Source organism: Leopardus geoffroyi, chromosome C2 (genome assembly GCF_018350155.1).
Source record: "Leopardus geoffroyi isolate Oge1 chromosome C2, O.geoffroyi_Oge1_pat1.0, whole genome shotgun sequence".
NCBI classification, from domain to species: domain Eukaryota; kingdom Metazoa; phylum Chordata; class Mammalia; order Carnivora; family Felidae; genus Leopardus; species Leopardus geoffroyi.
The window spans coordinates 49,540,464-49,557,440 of record NC_059333.1 but is presented as its reverse complement, the minus strand read 5'-3'; the positions used below and the strand labels follow the sequence as shown (position 1 = coordinate 49,557,440).

The 16,977-nt window shown below is 39.4% G+C and overlaps 1 protein-coding gene across 1 annotated transcript in view; it reads right to left on the bottom strand.

Moving 5' to 3' along the window:
* The window catches only part of NFKBIZ (NFKB inhibitor zeta), a 30,457-nt gene extending 13,624 nt beyond the window's left edge, over window positions 1–16,833 (bottom strand). Inside the window, exons 1-2 of the mRNA XM_045501883.1 lie at window positions 14,717–16,833; window positions 13,292–13,361 (exon numbers count right to left, since the gene is read on the bottom strand). The gene's annotated coding sequence lies outside the window, so the exon portion shown is untranslated. The remainder of the gene's footprint in view (window positions 1–13,291; window positions 13,362–14,716) is intronic.
* Between the last annotated feature and the right edge of the window lie 144 nt (window positions 16,834–16,977).

The following is a 16,977-nucleotide window of genomic DNA, read 5'->3' as shown; positions in this document are numbered from 1 at the left end:
AGGGGTCCCCAGTCAGGATGTGGTTTGGGGCCAGATGACCAGGTGAACAGGGATGCCAGCTTCAGATCACAAGCAAATCAGCAGAAGCAAAGTTATAATTCCAGGAGGGAAGAGGGATGCAATGAGCTTGAATTGTTACTCAGTATTAATAGGCGTTAGAACACCCTGATGGGAGTTTCAAAGTAAATAGTCAACTTGTTTCTCACAAGTGTTGTATTGTCCCCAAAACTTGCTGCCTTTCCCTTCTCCCAGTCTTTGGTTTTGGTAACTTCTAAAAATAAAAATAAAAATAAAAAGGAAACAATTCTTTTGTATCTGCAGGGAATAAAAGACTCCAGTAAACGCAGTCCTCCAGAAACCAAAATCACTTAAAGGATGCTCCAAATAAGATGTTAGGCTTTCTCAATAAAATCTATTTGGATTTTTTTTTCACCCTACTAACATTTTATGTATAATAAAGGCCTTAAATGTCCATTCAAACAAATTCATGCACAATTTTTTTTTTTTTTTTTACAAAACTAATTCTCCCCTAAAATTATTTCTGGTTTCACTTGGTATATAAAAATCTAAGCTCAAAATCATAGCCTCTGGAGAACTCATAAATAAATATGATCAGTGAAAGACTAATGTTTCAGAATAAACATTCAAAGTTTTCTATAAAATGTCAAAGCAAGCATACTGTCTGAGAAGACCACAAGCCCCAGTGCCCAATGCCCTCCCACACAGAGTCAAGAATGGTAGTTTGTTAATGTTACTACAAAAAGAAAATTTGAATATACTTTGCTTCATTTACATGTTGAAATATAAACTCAATTTGGTCTATCAACTTGGTTGAATGATATGACACTACCATTGTTCTAACCGAATGTGATAGAACGTTAACTCTCTGAGAGAGAGCTACCATGTTATGAGGACTCTCTGGAAAAGTCCACTGAGGCCAACAGCCAGCACCAACTGGCCAGCTATATGAGGGAGCCTCCACAACATATCAGGCCTTCAGATGACTGCGCTGACCAACATCTTGACTGTGGTCTTAGGAGCAGCCCTAAACTAGAACTCCCCCAAAGGCACTCCCAGATTCCTGACCACAGAAACTATATTCAAAAAATGAAGCCTTGAGAATTTGCCCAAGGTCACACTGCTCATCATTGGTGAAGAGACTAAAATCTTCTTCTGTTTAACTCTAGACCCTGATCTCCCACTCTCTCTCTCTGCCCCTCCCCTACTCTCTCTCTCTCTCAAAAATAAACATTAAAAAAATAAATAACAATAATTAATTTTTTTAAAAAAATAAATGAAAAAATAAAATAAAAAGGGATATCACAAGACACATTTCCTCAAGGTTCAGATACTCTAACATCTAAAGTTACAAAAAAAAAAAAAAAAAAAAAAAAAAAGATGAAAATGACAGAGAGACCCCTGACTCATGGAAACAGAAATCTCTAAAGCAACTGGAAGAAACTATAAATAAGAAATAAAAATATGGGAGACCTGGATGGTTGAGTCAGTTAAGCATCCAACTTTGGCTCAGGTCATGATCTCACGATTCATGAGTTCAGGGTCTGAGCTGACAGCTCAGAGCCTGGAGCCTGCTTCAGATTCTGGGTGTTCCTCTCTCTGCCCCTCCCCAGCTTGCTCTCTCTCTCTCTCTCTCTTTCAAAAATAAGTAATAAAACATTTTTTAAATGATTAAAAGAAATAAAAATATGATGTTTTCCTTGGCTTTATAAATGTTAATTATTCACCTTATTGTATCTTATACGATAGATCATTTCTTAATAGTATTATGGTGCTGGTTAAGTTATAACACCATATTGAGGTCAATCATTCAAAATTTTAAAAAAGGTATTCAATTTTTTAATGTAGATGTAATGAACTTGTCAAATGCCAAAAATCATTTGGTGCAACTTTTCAAACTGGAGATGAAAAAGTCAGTGAAGTATCTTAGTACAATAATTTATACTGCCTTCGCTGAAGAAGTGAACATCATAGGTGAGAAATTAATAAAGCCTGGGAGAATTTGTTTTGCTAAATGTCTTCTAGATGAAAAAAACAGCAAAAGAAACCATGGCCCTGTACTTCCCAGTGATATAGCAACTCATCAAATTAAGATTCAGCTGCAAACATGAAAGCTGATCTTGCCTGCCATACTGCATTTGTGCCTTAGCAATGGATAGATCTATTGACTGTCTGGACTTGCTATTTTGGTTGCATTCATCAGGTATTAGCACTGGCTGATCACCAAAGATCTTTTATAGGAATGCTTGAAAATAAGCATAAGAGGGGCTGAAACATTCAAAGTGTACAATAATCTTTTTGAATCACATCATTTATCCTGGAACAATTGTATTGACATTCGCACTGATGGTACAAAAGCAGTCGTGGGTAAACTGCTGATGCCTTACAACAAATCAAGGCAGCAGCAACAGAATGAAAGAGTGGTCATTGTATTCATCACCACCACCCACTCGCAGATTAAAAAAAATTTTTTTTCACTTAAGAAAATCCTAGATGAAACAGAAACAATTAATAATTTTATTAAATACTGACCCTTGAAATATACATAGTTTTAATATTCTATAATGATTTTCTGGAAAAGCACTTGGCCCATTCGATTGAATGAATTGAACAATGATACATTGGCGTTTGTTCTACTTCAATCCCATTTCAGTTGTGAGTTCAACTAGTCACTGTTTTTATTGGAACGATAATTTTACTTGACTGACAAACTGTGGTTATTCTGACTTGGATATATGTCAGATTTTTTTTTTCTTTTTTTTTTTTAATGAACAAAGTAACGCTGTCATGTCCAGGAGCTTGCTTAAGATTCTCTCTCCCTTTGCCTCTCTCTCCCACTCATGCTCGGTCTCTCTCTCTCTCTCTCTCTCTCTCTCTCTCATTCTCTCTTTCAAAAAATAAATAAATAAAATGTAACTACTTAAAAATGTGCCATTCAATTAAATATTTATTAAGTAACAAGTGGTTGGCTATTACAAGGAACACATGTCCTGGGAGCTTATGTAGAGGAGACAGACTCATAAATGGGTAATTTATGGAAATTCTGATGGAAGTCTGTGTGGGGACACAGAAAAGGGGCCCTTAATCCAGACTGTGGGTGAGAGTGAGGGTGGGGAGGAGGAAGGTCAGGGAAGGCCCCAGGAGTGGTAGATATTAATCTGAAAATTGGGGAAGATGAGCATGAATTGGCGAGGTAAGGACAGGGAGCAGAGAAGTGCAGTGTCAGAGCTGTGACAAACCATTCAGTTTGGTATTACTGCAGCTAATGAGGAAGATGAGGCTTGTGAGGAAGGCAGGGCTGGGACACTTGCCATTCTAAGAGACTGAACGTGATGCTAAAGATCCTTCCTTTATCCTTCCTTAGATCCATTCTAAGAAATTGAACCTGATCCTAATGATCCTACTTAGGGATCCTTCAATGGCTCCCTAAATAGGGTAGAGGAATTCTTAGATTTGGTCATAGATGTGGCATGCTCATGGCAGTCTTAGATTTTTGTCTTAAATATCTGCTTTTATGGGGCACCTGGGTGGCTCAGTCAGTTAAGTGTCCAATTTTGGCTCAGATCATGATCTTGCAGTTTGTGACTGAGCCCTGCATCCGGCTCTGTTCTGACGGCTCAGAGCCTGGAGCCTGCTTCAGATTCTCTGCTCCTCCCCTGCTCGCACTCTGTCTCTCTGTCTCAAAAATAAATAAAACTTAAAAAAAAAAAAAAAAAGATTTAAATATCTGCTTTTTTTTAAGTTTTATTTGTTTTTGAGAGAGAGAGAGCACCCACACACGAGCAGGAGAGAGGCAAAGAGAGAGGGAGAACCAAGCAGGTTCCACACTGTGAGCACAGAGCCTGACGTGGGTGGGGCTTGATGCCACAAGTTGTGACATCACGGCCTGAACCGAAATCAAGGATCAGACACTTAACTGACAGAGCCACCCAGTCACCCCTAAATAGTTACATTTTAAATGGTTATATAAGTGCCTATATAATATCCTCCACCTTGCCTCTTAGTCCGCAGAACCTAACACATTTACTATTGGGCACATTACGGAAAGTTTGCCTACTCCTGCTTTAAGCAACAGTGCTTACAGGCACTACAGTGTCATGGTGTGAGACCTGCAGACTCAGCTCTGGCTCTTACCAGTTGTGCGGCCTTGCCCCTTAATCTCTGAGCCTCAGTTTATTGACTGGGTGGCTTAAACAACAAAGATTTATTTTCTCACTGTCTGGAAGCTGGATGTCCAAGATTAAAGTGCCAGCACGGTTGTTTTTTCCTGAAGCCTTTTTCACCAGTTGCATGTATAGCCTTTTCTGGACTGGACACTCATTCCTGGCACCTCTTCCTCTTCTACTAGAGACACCAGTCAGATTGGATTAGGGCACAACCTAATGGCCTCATTTTAACTGAATTACTCCTTTAAAAGCCCTGTATCCAAATAGAGTCACATTCTGAGATACTGGGGGTTAGGGCTTTAACATATAAATTTGGGGCGGAGGCGGGGGACACAATTCAGTCCATAACAGATAGGTTTGATGTAGCTGAATTTTAGAGGTTGTAAAAAGCAGTCATAAGACTTCAGTTATGATATAGGAGGCCATAGCATCCAGTTTTGGCCAAGCAGGGAAAAACATGAATATCATGGCTTTCCTAAGCAAACTTCCAGCTGCTCTTAAATGTGATGGTAGTGAGAATGAGGACCTGGGGAGAGAGGGGGTAGATGGGAAGAATTTTTGACAAGAAACTATCTGGACTCTTCTACAGTGCAATGAAGTTGCTGAAAGAGTCAAATTTTTAACTTCTCTAGAAATTTCTAGAAAAATGAAGACAATCTTTTAGTGGGGGTAGAGGGGCAAAGGGTGAATATGGCAACCTTGGTTTTAGATCTGTTGATTATACACTTGGCAACATGGAATTAGAACTCAGAGAAAAGGTCAGAGCTGGAGATAGGAACCTGGAGTCTTTATATAGTCAGAGGTGAATCTGTGGGAGTGGGAGAGCTTGCTCAGAGTTCAAAAAACATAGAGGCCAAAAACTCAGTTTTCAAAGTGCTTTGCTGCGACATTGGCTTGGGAGACAGTTTTCCAGGACCTCTCTAGCTAAAGTAGCACCCCTGGCTCTCTCCCTCTGCCTTGCTTTGTTGGTCTTCATAGCACATTATTACCACCTGCCATTATATTTATATAGCTAGCTATTTGACTGTTGTCTGTCTTTTCCAGAAGAACATAAGCTCCCGGAGAGCACAGACTGTCTTTTTGTCCAGTACTCTGGAACAAAGTCCAGAACATTTTAGGTGCCCAATAAATATTTACTGAATTAAGTCATAAATAGGTTAATTTTTATGATCAATAGAATTTAAGTTGATAATACATTGCTGAATATTGCCTTTTTATCTTAAAATAACATGTTGTTCTTTAACAAATAAATTTGGATAAATGAACACATAGACACATATATTTGAGAATCTTGAAATATATAACCTAAAAACTTAGTTTTGCTTCTGTTTGTGTTTTCCCCAAATCAAGAGCACTAATCCTTTCTCTGTAACAGTATTTATGTATGAGAAACTGCAACTTTCTTTAAAAATCCAGGCATTTGCGCAATCTGGTTACTCTTATCAGATAATCTGTTTGCATCTACTTTTTTTTTTTTTAAGTTTTTCTTGGCAGGTGATTTGTGGTGTCCTTGGTTTCTGCCAGGTCTCTTTTCCTTTTACTCACCATATCTGTACTTAAAGATCCTTTTATCATTGTACCTATGTGGGTGCTAACAGAATACCACAACCAGCATTCCTCCTGGAGAAAATTATAAAGAAAAGTGACAAACATATGTTTGTATGGACTGTTGGCACCCACATAGGTACAATGATACAGGAATCTATACAGCTATAAGTGGTAAAGGCACTTAAACCAAGTCCACCCTCCTTTGTTTTTCTAAGGAATCACAACGAGAGAGTAATCTGAATCATTTGTATTTCACACAGGTGAAGATGTTTGTTAAATCTAGCCTCTCTTTTTCAGGTAGGCTGAGTGGTATAAATGGCACTAGAATTACGGGGTAAAGCAATATAAAGCAATAATTCCCCAACAGAGGGGGAATTCCTCCTTAAAGACTATCAGAATCACTGAGGAAGTGTTTTCCAGGGCTACACGATCCCAGACTGCACCTTCCTAGTGGGAGTGTACCACATCTCCCAGCTGCTGGAGGAGTAAAGGGTTGAGAATCACTGGTCAGGCATTCTGAGAGTTAAAGTGAACACAACACATGACACTAACAAATGACTGGTTTCTATCTATCCTCTACTCTTTATTAAAGGATTGGGTGGGGGGTTTTTGTTTTGTTTTGTTTTGTTTTGTTGGTCCCCCAGACCCTGTTTGCTAGAATTTTATGGAACCTTTAAACCATAAAGGAAAATATAGGCTGATGGGAAGAAGGCACTCTGCGGGGCAACAGGACAAGTCTGTAAAATCCAGAATGAAGCTAAGAGAGGAAATTTGAGCATGCTTGTTAGAAATAGAGAAAAAATGAAAAGATGCTAACAGGAGAACTTGTTTACTAAACCTTGTGGCCAATTTAGTGCAACTTTGGGAACTGTTTACTATAGTAATAGTTTTCTGACTTACAAATTCTGCAATTATGATTTTAGTTAAATACATTGGGCTCTTTCCTAACAAGTCTGCACAAATGTGAAAGTACTCTGGGGGAAGAGGCTATAGAGACACAAGTTATAACTAGACAGGTTTTGATCCAATATGTAATCTATCCCACCCCGGTCCTCCCAACCATATACATGCAAATAGGTAGAGGTTTACTCAATGGTCATAATAACTATGGGAGTGAGAAAGGAACTAAAATGTCTAGGATGTGTCACATACTTTACACACATTGTATATTATCTTGTGTGATTTTAGCAATTTGGTTTTGATACTAATATCCCAATTTATATGTGTTTGTGGGATTGTATTATGGCAGCCCTAGCAAACTAATGCACTATCCCATCATACTTCCATTTGCTACTCAACATGCAGTCCTTAGGCATAATCCTGGAAAACAGCACACCAATTCTTGTCCCTAACTTTTATCCAAGCTAGAATTATTGACTGATTTTCTTCATCCATTGCTTAAAAGCATAGTTTTGAAGCCAAACAAACTGGGTCCAAATCCCAGCTCCATTCACTTAACAATCATGTAGCTTCAATGAACTTCTCTAAAACTGTTTTCTGATCCATAAAATGGAAATACTAACTTCACGTGGTCAGTATGTAGGTTACACGAGGTAGTGTACGTGATAAGCCTAGCACAACTCCGGGAACGCAGTATACATTCAATGATGATAATTATAATTATTATCCATTTTTCAAAGCTCCATTTAATACTTGATTGTTAAGCATCTGGCCTCTTTGGACCACCAGCCAAACTTGAAGAGAATATGGAAGAGAATCATGGAGTCAAGTGTGGACTTGACTACAGAGTCTTGATGCCACTGAAAAGATTGGAGTTCATGTAATAAGCCATGGGGAGCCATTCAGGATTTTTGAACTGGGAAAAGCATGACCAAAGCCATGCTTTAGGAAGGACAAAGCAACAGTTGAAACGTAGGTGATCAGGACAGACAGCCTGCAGTAGTCAAGGTGACAGGTCCTAAAGGATAGAACAAGAGGGGTGCCTATGGGAATAGAAAGTGAGGAATTGTTTAGAGAAATATTTCTGACATATAATCCATAGAATTGGCAACAGACTGGACACATCAATGATAGGAGAGAGCCAGAAGTAACTCCAACACCTTAAGATTGATAGAGTGGTAGTACCATGAACAGAAATATGGAAGCCAGGTGAAAGAGAGTACAGGAGGCATCAACTTTGATTTTAGCCTTCACATTCCACTCCTTGTGCTGCTCCTACTACTGCATCTCACCCCATATCTGCAGTCTAAGCAGGGCAGTCTCCATGCCCTTCCCTTCTAGTAAAACGTCAAGAAGGCATTTCAAAATTAATTCACACCACGACATAAACAGTAATCTTTCCCAAAGGCTATCTGCATTTTAAAAGAGGCCTCCCAAAATTAACTACCATGAAATTTGGATAATGGACAAACATAAATGAGGTATGAGATGGAAAGAGGAAGTCCTTCAACATTATTATCACCCTACATTTCCCCACCTGTTTGCTACAAACACTTTGGCTGGAGTCTGGCACCATCCCTAGATTTTGACATTAGTGTTGTGTCTAAGAACCCCTTTCTTATCTTAATGCTGGATGGTGTTCAATGCCACAGATGAACAAGACTGTTTTTATTGCCTGTTTAAAAGATATGAAACATCAGCACAAAGCAGGAGGGTTGGCAAGGTCCATGATACATCGTCATCTGCCACCTTCTGACAGTTCCATCATCTATCATGATACTAAAGATGCCGAGGGTAAATTCAGTAGTCTTGCCCAGTGATCATTTTTTATTTCTTCCAAACCTTGTCTTCCCTAATTAGACCCACCTCCTTTACCCTTGACAAAGGTATGAAATAGAAACTTCTTACAGTGTTCAAAATAGTATTTCACAGATCAGAAAATAATTTAAAATTCACCTTTTTTATCATTCTGGGTCATTCTGGGGTTTTTTTCCCCGTTCTGTGTTGAACCAAAACTCATGGAGTGACCATGTGCTTATATTGCAAAGGTGAGAGGGGAAAGTAGAGGAGAAGAAGAGGAGGGTGAAAATCTGAAGGCACACAATTCCCATACTCAAGGTGTTCTCAGTTCAGTCAACCTTCATTTGCATCTGTGGGTTACCTCTGTAGCTCTGATCCTTGAACATCCCACAAGTCTCTCCAGGTTTCTTTTAAATGTGGGAATCCATGGCAAGGGGTGTACATTTTCAAAAGGATCTGACCCATATAGAATCTAAATGCATTGCCTCGACTCCCATACGAGTTATTCCCAGCCAAGCACTTGTTTGTAAGTATATACATTATAGTACGTGGACAGGCAAGGGTGAGTGTGTAGGAGAGGCTGATTTGTTTTAATAGTCATGGTGGTGAATCATTCAGCAGATTATTTACTCTGATCTTCACATCATTTTCTGTCATACATTCATGGTGTAAACACCTTTTCACTGCACTCTGCAAAATACTGCACAAAATGAGTGAAAAAGCAATCATCCTGGTGCTATAGAAAATGGTACAGCAGTTCCTCAAATATTAAACATAGAATTACCATATGATCTAGCAATTCCACATCCAGGTACCACCCAAAAGAATTGAAAGCAGGAACTCACACAGATTCTCGTACACCCATATTCATAGCAGCATTATTCACAACGACCAAAAGGTAGAAGCAAGCCAACTGACCATTGAGGAATGGATGGATAAACGAAATGGGGTATATCCATATAATGGAATATTATTCAGCCTTATAAAAGAAGGAATTTTTGACACATGCTACAATATGGATGGACTTTGAAGACATCCCAAGTGAAATAAGCTAGTCACAAAAGGACAAATACTGTATGATTCCACCTACATGAAGCACTTAGTCAACTTCATAGAGATAGAAAGTAGAATGGTGGTTGCCAAGGGCTGAAGGCTTGGAGGGGAATAGGAAGTACTGTTCTGTGCATGTGGATTTTCAGTTTAAGAAGATGAAAAATTTCTGAAGATGAATCATAGTGATGGTTAGACAACACTGTGAATTAATTTAATGCCATTGTACTATACACTTCAAAATAGTCAAGATGGTAAATTTTATGACATGTATATCTGATGACAATTTCTTAAAATATTAAAAACATTTAAGGATATAATAGAAGAAAATATTCCTGAAATAGAGAAATATGGGGAGAAATACCAGAAATCACCCCCTTCTGGAAGTAGATACTTTAAAAATCTATGGCAATGATGCAGACACAAAACAAGACACAAAGAGAGAACAGGCCAGAGAAAAATCTTTTTGACCACAATTGACTAAGTATATGCAGAGCATTTACAGATGTGTATCCAACCTTGCTTTCATTATCACACCCCTTCCCTATGGAGCCTTTTTAACCATTTCATCCCTAACTGTCCTCTGATGAAAGTTTAGAACTGCAGATATACTATATATCTGTTTATGTACTATTATGGTCCTTTAGAAGGCCACAAACCACCATCATATCTAAGATATTTCCCTCTGCCAAGAATAAATTTTGCCCTCTTGGGAACACTATCACCCTCTTTGAGAAGGCATGATTTATAGTGTTAGCCACTTGAAAAACATGGGCGCCATGACAAACAGCAAATTTGACTAACATAATCACAGGACTGGGGATGCACACATACTAACCAATGCTAAAATGTGTCCAAAAGTCTTACAGCAATATTAAAAGTGTCTGCACACTACTAAACTTCTGAACAAAAAGTGAGAAATTCATTTTTAGTGTCTTCAAACATCTGGAAGTTGCCATTGTATAGATATAACACTTAGATGATTAACAAAATTTCACAAAAGTTTAATTCAGATATTTGGTATCATGTATTAGAATGTAGCATTTCCTATTCGAAGGGGCACATGCACCCTAATGTTTATAGCAGTACTATCAACAATAGCACCCAAATGCCCATCAACTGATGAACGGATAAAGAAGATGCGATATATATACAATGGAATATTACTCAGCAATCCAAAAGCATAAAATCTTTCCATTTGCAACAACATGGATAGAACTAGAATGTATTATGCTAAGCAAAATAAGTCAGAGAAAGATAAATATCATGATTTCACTCATATGTGGAATTTAAGAAACACAACAGATGAGCATAGGGGAAGGGAAGGAAAAATAAGCTAAAGACAGAGAGGGAGGCAAACCATAAGAGACTCTTAAATACAGTGAACAAACTGAGGTTTGCTAGAGGGTTGTTGGGTGCGGGGATGGGCTAAATGGGTGATGGGCATTAAGGAGGGCATTTGTTGGGATGAGCACTGGGTATTATATGTAAGTGATGAATCACTAAATTCTACTCCTAAAAACATTATTACACCATATTTTAACTAACTTGGATTTAAATAAATTTTTTTTAAAAAAAAGAATGTAGCATCACCACTTCTGTTTTACATAACCATGACAGAATTTACTTTTCTACATGGTAAAATGACATATATAAATTTTAAAGAAAAAATTCCATAATTTTTCTTATTATAGAATTTAAGGAGCCTTGTAATTTTGCTACTCAAAGTGTGGACCTCGGGCGGACTATTACCACACGGGAACTTATTAAAAATGCCAGATGATAGGGGCGCCTGGGTGGCGCAGTCGGTTGAGCGTCCGACTTCAGCCAGGTCGCGATCTCGCGGTCCGTGAGTTCGAGCCCCGCGTCGGGCTCTGGACTGATGGCTCAGAGCCTGGAGCCTGTTTCCGATTCTGTGTCTCCCTCTCTCTCTGCCCCTCCCCCGTTCATGCTCTGTCTCTCTCTGTCCCAAAGATAAATAAACGTTGAAAAAAAAAAAAAAAAAAAAAAAAAATGCCAGATGATAAGCTCCACCTTAGACCTACTGACACAGAACCTGTAGTTCAACAAGATCTCCAGATAATTCTTATGCATATTAAAGTTTGAGAAGAACTGCTTTACAAGATGTCTATCAAAATTCTTCCTTAATTCACCAGAGCATTTTATTTCTTTTTTTTTTTTTTAACGTTTATTTATTTTTGAGACACAGAGAGACAAAGCATGAACAGGGGAGGGGCAGAGAGAGAGGGAGACACAGAATCCGAAACAGGCTCCAGGCTCCGAGCTGTCAGCACAGAGCCCAACGCGGGGCTCGAACTCATGGACCGTGAGATCATGCCCTGAGCCGAAGTCGGACGCTCAACAGACTGAGCCACTCAGGTGCCCCGTGAGCATTTGATTTCTTAACTAAGTAGATTAATTACCCCAATCATACTCTATAGGGCCTAAAGGAAATGCAAACTAGAAAAAGATCATACAAAACTGTTAAAAAACCAACAGATACAAAACATGCAAATTTCTATCTTTGGGGCTACTCTGAAATAAGGTAATTCAGGTAGTTACTTAACTTACTGTGCATTAACAGGGATGGTAGAGAGCAGGTAAATGCGTTTGTTAGGTGCCCGCAGCTCCTCTCCAGAAGCAGTAGCAGTGGGCCCTTCATCAGAGCTTTGACTAGCAGTGTTCTTCCAAGCCTCAGCTTTTTTAGCACAGAAAGAAACATCCCTTTGAGGGGCAAGGTAAACAAAGGGCAGGATTCCCTTTACTTTGTAATCGCAAGTGTTGTGTCTGAAAATGGCTGCCCTCATCCACTAACCCAGCCAATCTCATCAGACAGATTCTACCAGACAGATTTACTCTTGCAGGTACAAAAGATTTTTTTAGGGTCTTCTTAAAATAGGAAGGCTTATGTGGTTATCAATGGCAACTTTATCAGTTAAATCTGAACAGGAAGCAGCGGGTAGGTAGCCAGGTGCCAGCTAGAGAAAGGGAAGGACTCTGGGGAAATCAGAGCCCTGGAAAGAGGTTGACCTCTCCCCATTGTACTCTGCTAATATCCCAATGGCCTGGTGGTAAGGGTGCAAGCTATAGAGACAACCCCCTCAGATTCAAATCCAAGCTCTCCCACTTACTACCTGGGCATCTTGAACCAATTGCTCAATCCCTCTGAGCCTCAATTTCCTCATCTAAAAAGTAAAGCTAATTATGTCTACCTCAGATGCCATTATGAAGGCTAAATGAGATCTTGGTGGTCAACTTCCAAGACAAATGTTTCATAAATGTTAATTCCCTATTACTAACTACCCCAAAGGAGCAGTAAAATATTTTCATCTGCTAAATTTGGAAGGAAAGTGTTTTACCTCACAGTCACAAATTAAAGGAACAGGAAGTGCTTTAATCAGAAACCACATATGCTAGCTTTAATGAGTGGCTTCACCAAAACCATAGGAGGCATAATGCTCTCTGAGCCTGTTAAAGATTACATAACTCCGAAACTGCCAGTCAGCAGAGAGCTGAATTCCCCTATTAGACGTATGCGTTGTGTCCTCCTCTCATAGAAAATAGTGGAAATTCAAATAGGTGAAAAGCGTACTAAACCACCAAAAAGCCTTAGTTCACAAGAAATCACAGTAAAATGCCTATAAGTAAAATTCACAGTAACCTTGAGGCAAATTCAAAAAATGACTGATTTAAGATATCTAAGAATCTTATAAATTTTAGAAAACATCCCACTGCCCTTTTCAACTACATCAGCCAAGGCCAAGGTAACATCTACACCCCACTAGGTTAGGAATATCTGCCTTTCTCACCCTCAGGCGTTCATCATCAGGCCAAGAAAGCCAAAAGGTCAAAGTTCAGCCTCCTGATCTTCCTGTTAACCTGTGGGGGAGAAATCAAGAGGCCACCAGATCAGTCAGCTATAAGCCAAAGAGAATGGTTTTCTCAGGAACAATTCATTGTGGGTCTCAGAATAATAGAAAATCTTCCCCCTCAGTAGTGATCTCCATTGGCTCTTCACCTTCTGAGAGGGTTTCTTTTGCTTTCTGAGAGCAGGACTTCTTTCAGGACAAAACAGAATGAGAAAAGTTTGCCTCCATTTCCTCAGTAAGGAATAGTCTGCATCTGAGCAACTAAATTACGCTGACCATGGTCACCATCTCCATGCTAGATAGTATGCTGTGAAACATTCGACATTGTACGTGCCATGCATTGATTTCTTGTGCGACTCACCCCAGACTGACTCTTCTGTGGTCCCAAGGTTCTTCCCCAGCACCCTGCCCAACTGTGACTAAGCAAAATGGAGAGTGGATGGTGGATCATACATTGTATCCTGAAGCCAAATAAAGATTCAGGATTATCTGCGTATTTAGATGATCTGTGAGCTCCATCCGCTCCTCTATCAGAGATTGCTGAGGGTAGTGAATAAGCCTTGCAAATGTTTCTCTCCTTTTATTGTCTAAACAACCTACTATGTGAGAGAGGCAAAATATATTTCACCTGCCCAGATAATGTATTTCTTTCGAAGGCAGATTTAAAGTAGGGGAATATATATTATCAAGTGCTTAAATGTACATAATAAATGTCATGCACTTTGGGACACACCCACCTGATGGCCAGTTTACTGATCCACTAATCCCGGTGGAGAGAATCTCTAATCCACCCTACCTAGAAATGTGTTTTATTCACACAAAATTCCTTCAAATTCTTTATACAGATTGTTATAAATCTGGGGGTCCAGCCAGGTCAACAAAGTTCAGGCTTTCCTTCATTCATAAAATGGTCTTGTAATACTTTTCTTTAATTTTACAGGGTTAACATAAGAGTTAATGAGGGCTTAAATGAGAAAACACACTTCTAAATCCACACTCAAACCTCCTGGGAGATTTCTGCCTTGGGGTATCATAGTCCAACATCACAGACTAAAGATAAATTGTTACATCAGATCTATGACGCTTCCATCAGGCATCCTATTTATCTCCTCCACCAGCATCTTAGTCCTTCCTGAGCTTTCAAGGCAAACAGATGTGATTCATGGCCATTACCAAGCTATAGAAACATCCTTGATTTCCTTTCCCCAAAAACCTGCTCCCCAATATTTTGCCCCAAAACAAGTATGCTCACCCCAGTATCAGAGACTGATTTCAAAGGAAAGAATCTGAATATGGGAAAAGAAAAGTAAAAGCTTAGCATTTAAGATAGTTTTTCATACCAAATATCAAATAATAAAAATATACCTTTGTGTTTGAAGAGCCAAGTCATAGAAATACGTAAAGGCAAATCAATTGTTTCCAGCTGTAATCAGCGATAATAACCCAAGTACGTGAGAGCATGAGAAAGATGATCAGTTTCCTTTTGAGGTTACATGATAAGCAGCAGCAGTTAAGCAGCCTTTTTCTCTAAAACTCAGCGTCTGACCTCATGGCAAGAAGAGGCCAGCCCCTCTCCCTGTCCCCCTTTATAGCGTCAGCTTTCTGTTCATCACTCTAAATGGGGGCGGGGAAAGCTAAGGACCTATTTTCTAAAATACAGAATACAGACTGTCGTTCGAAAGGTTGCGTGGGCACAGAGGAGGGGCTGAGGAGGCGGGGAGGGGGCAACGAGGACTAGGTTTGTGGATTTTTTTCTGCATACTGGAAATTCCCAAGCCAAAAAGGTACCGACCCGAGTCCCGGACATTCCCCGAGAGGGCCGGCTCCAAGAGCTGGACTGGAATCCCGCGGAGGAATCAGAAGCAAATCTAAAACAAAACATTTTTCTTAGGGATACCTTTTTAAATTCTCAATGAATCCACACCGGGCATTAGCGTTGCCCCCCTCATTTGATTCACCTCTTCTTATTTAGCTTTCTCTGCGTGGCTTCAAGACGCGGGGGAGAGGTTGGGAGCAGGTAGATACTTTCTACGACACAGCTTTTCAAAATATGGCAATCAAAAAGTAGTAGAGCGATCGCGTGCCTTCAAAGACAAAGGACAATCTGGGACAATGTGAGACATCTATAAAGCAGTGGGTCTGTAACAAGAAGATCACGTTAGTTTCACCGGCGCAGGGGCAGGGGGATTAGAGTGGGTTGAACAGAGAATGAACTATTGCACAACACTTAAAGGATTTTGCCTATAACATTTGGTTTCACTGTGACTCCTTTTCCTTCTGGGACACTTAACAACTACTCCCTGCACTGCTTCCCGCCCCTTCCCCCCAGCAGTGTTACAGTTCCGATCCAGCTTTATAATTAGACAGGAAATGTCTGATTCTCCGATAGGAATCGGCATCTGGAGCTGAACACCAGAAGGTCCTTACAACTTTAACAGAAGGCCATTCTTCAAAGAAGTCTGACTTCTTCTCATTTGATGGAGAATATTATAAAAGGAAAATATTATACTTAAATTCACACTTTTTAAAACAGTTAAAATGTAATTGCATTTTCAAGACACAGATTAGAAAGTTCACTTTCTGCCCTTCTACCTTTTGTATCCCATAAACTTCCGCCTGCAGCAACTCTTTTATCTTCCACCGCCACCACCACCCCAGCTTCCCACAATTCCTAGGTGCTCCTCGTACTCAGGGACTGTGGTCTCACTTTCAAAGAGAAAAAGAACACCTTCAAAATCGTGTTTAGTGTACATTGAACAGTCAGGCATTCCAAGGGCACTGAGAACTGCACTCGAGACCTAAACTGAAGAGAATGTTTAACACAAGAGAATGAATACATTTAAAGTGGAATTTCTAGTTGGAGGCCAGTGTGAGGCTCTCTGCTGACAGCTCAGATCCTGGAGCCTGCTTCTGAGTCTGTGTCTCCCTCTCTGTCTCTGCTCATCCCCTGCTTGCACTGTCTCTCTCTCAAAAATAAATAAAAACATTAACAAAATTTTTTTAAGAAGTGGAATTTCTAGCATGAGCAACTAGCTACTGTTAATAAACTGAATTAACCCAAAGGTAAAGCTGAGCACTCTTTTTGGGGGGTGGGGTGTTAATTTCCCTGTGCCTCTCTCAGTAATAACTTTTTCCTTTAATAGGGCCCAGAAACAGACTCACCTCTGGCATGTAACATGGATATGTCAAGGTTTACCATATATTCTTAAGCACCCCAATGTATCAATCTGAAACTTAATACCTGAAACCCCAGAAGTGTTAGTCAACTGGTATTTAATAAAATAGTGGTTGTTCAGAATGGTAAAATGGATCATACCAGAACACCAAAGGTCTGTTTTGTATTGCTAATGAAAGGTTACCCTTAATAAGGTAACTTCTAAAAAATATAATTTGCATAGAAGGGCCTAATTATGGATTCTTCCTTTCACAAATAGCATCAAATCAATCGAGTTCTAGAAAATGAGGAGATCCACTAAGCGAAATTAATGCTGTCATTCCAAAATAAAAATCCATATGAATTTTAACCTATATGACATTTAATCCAAAGAAATTACATATAAGCCCATTTTAATATTTTATTTTAAAAAAAAAATTTAATGTTTATTTTTGAGAGAGAGAGAGACAGA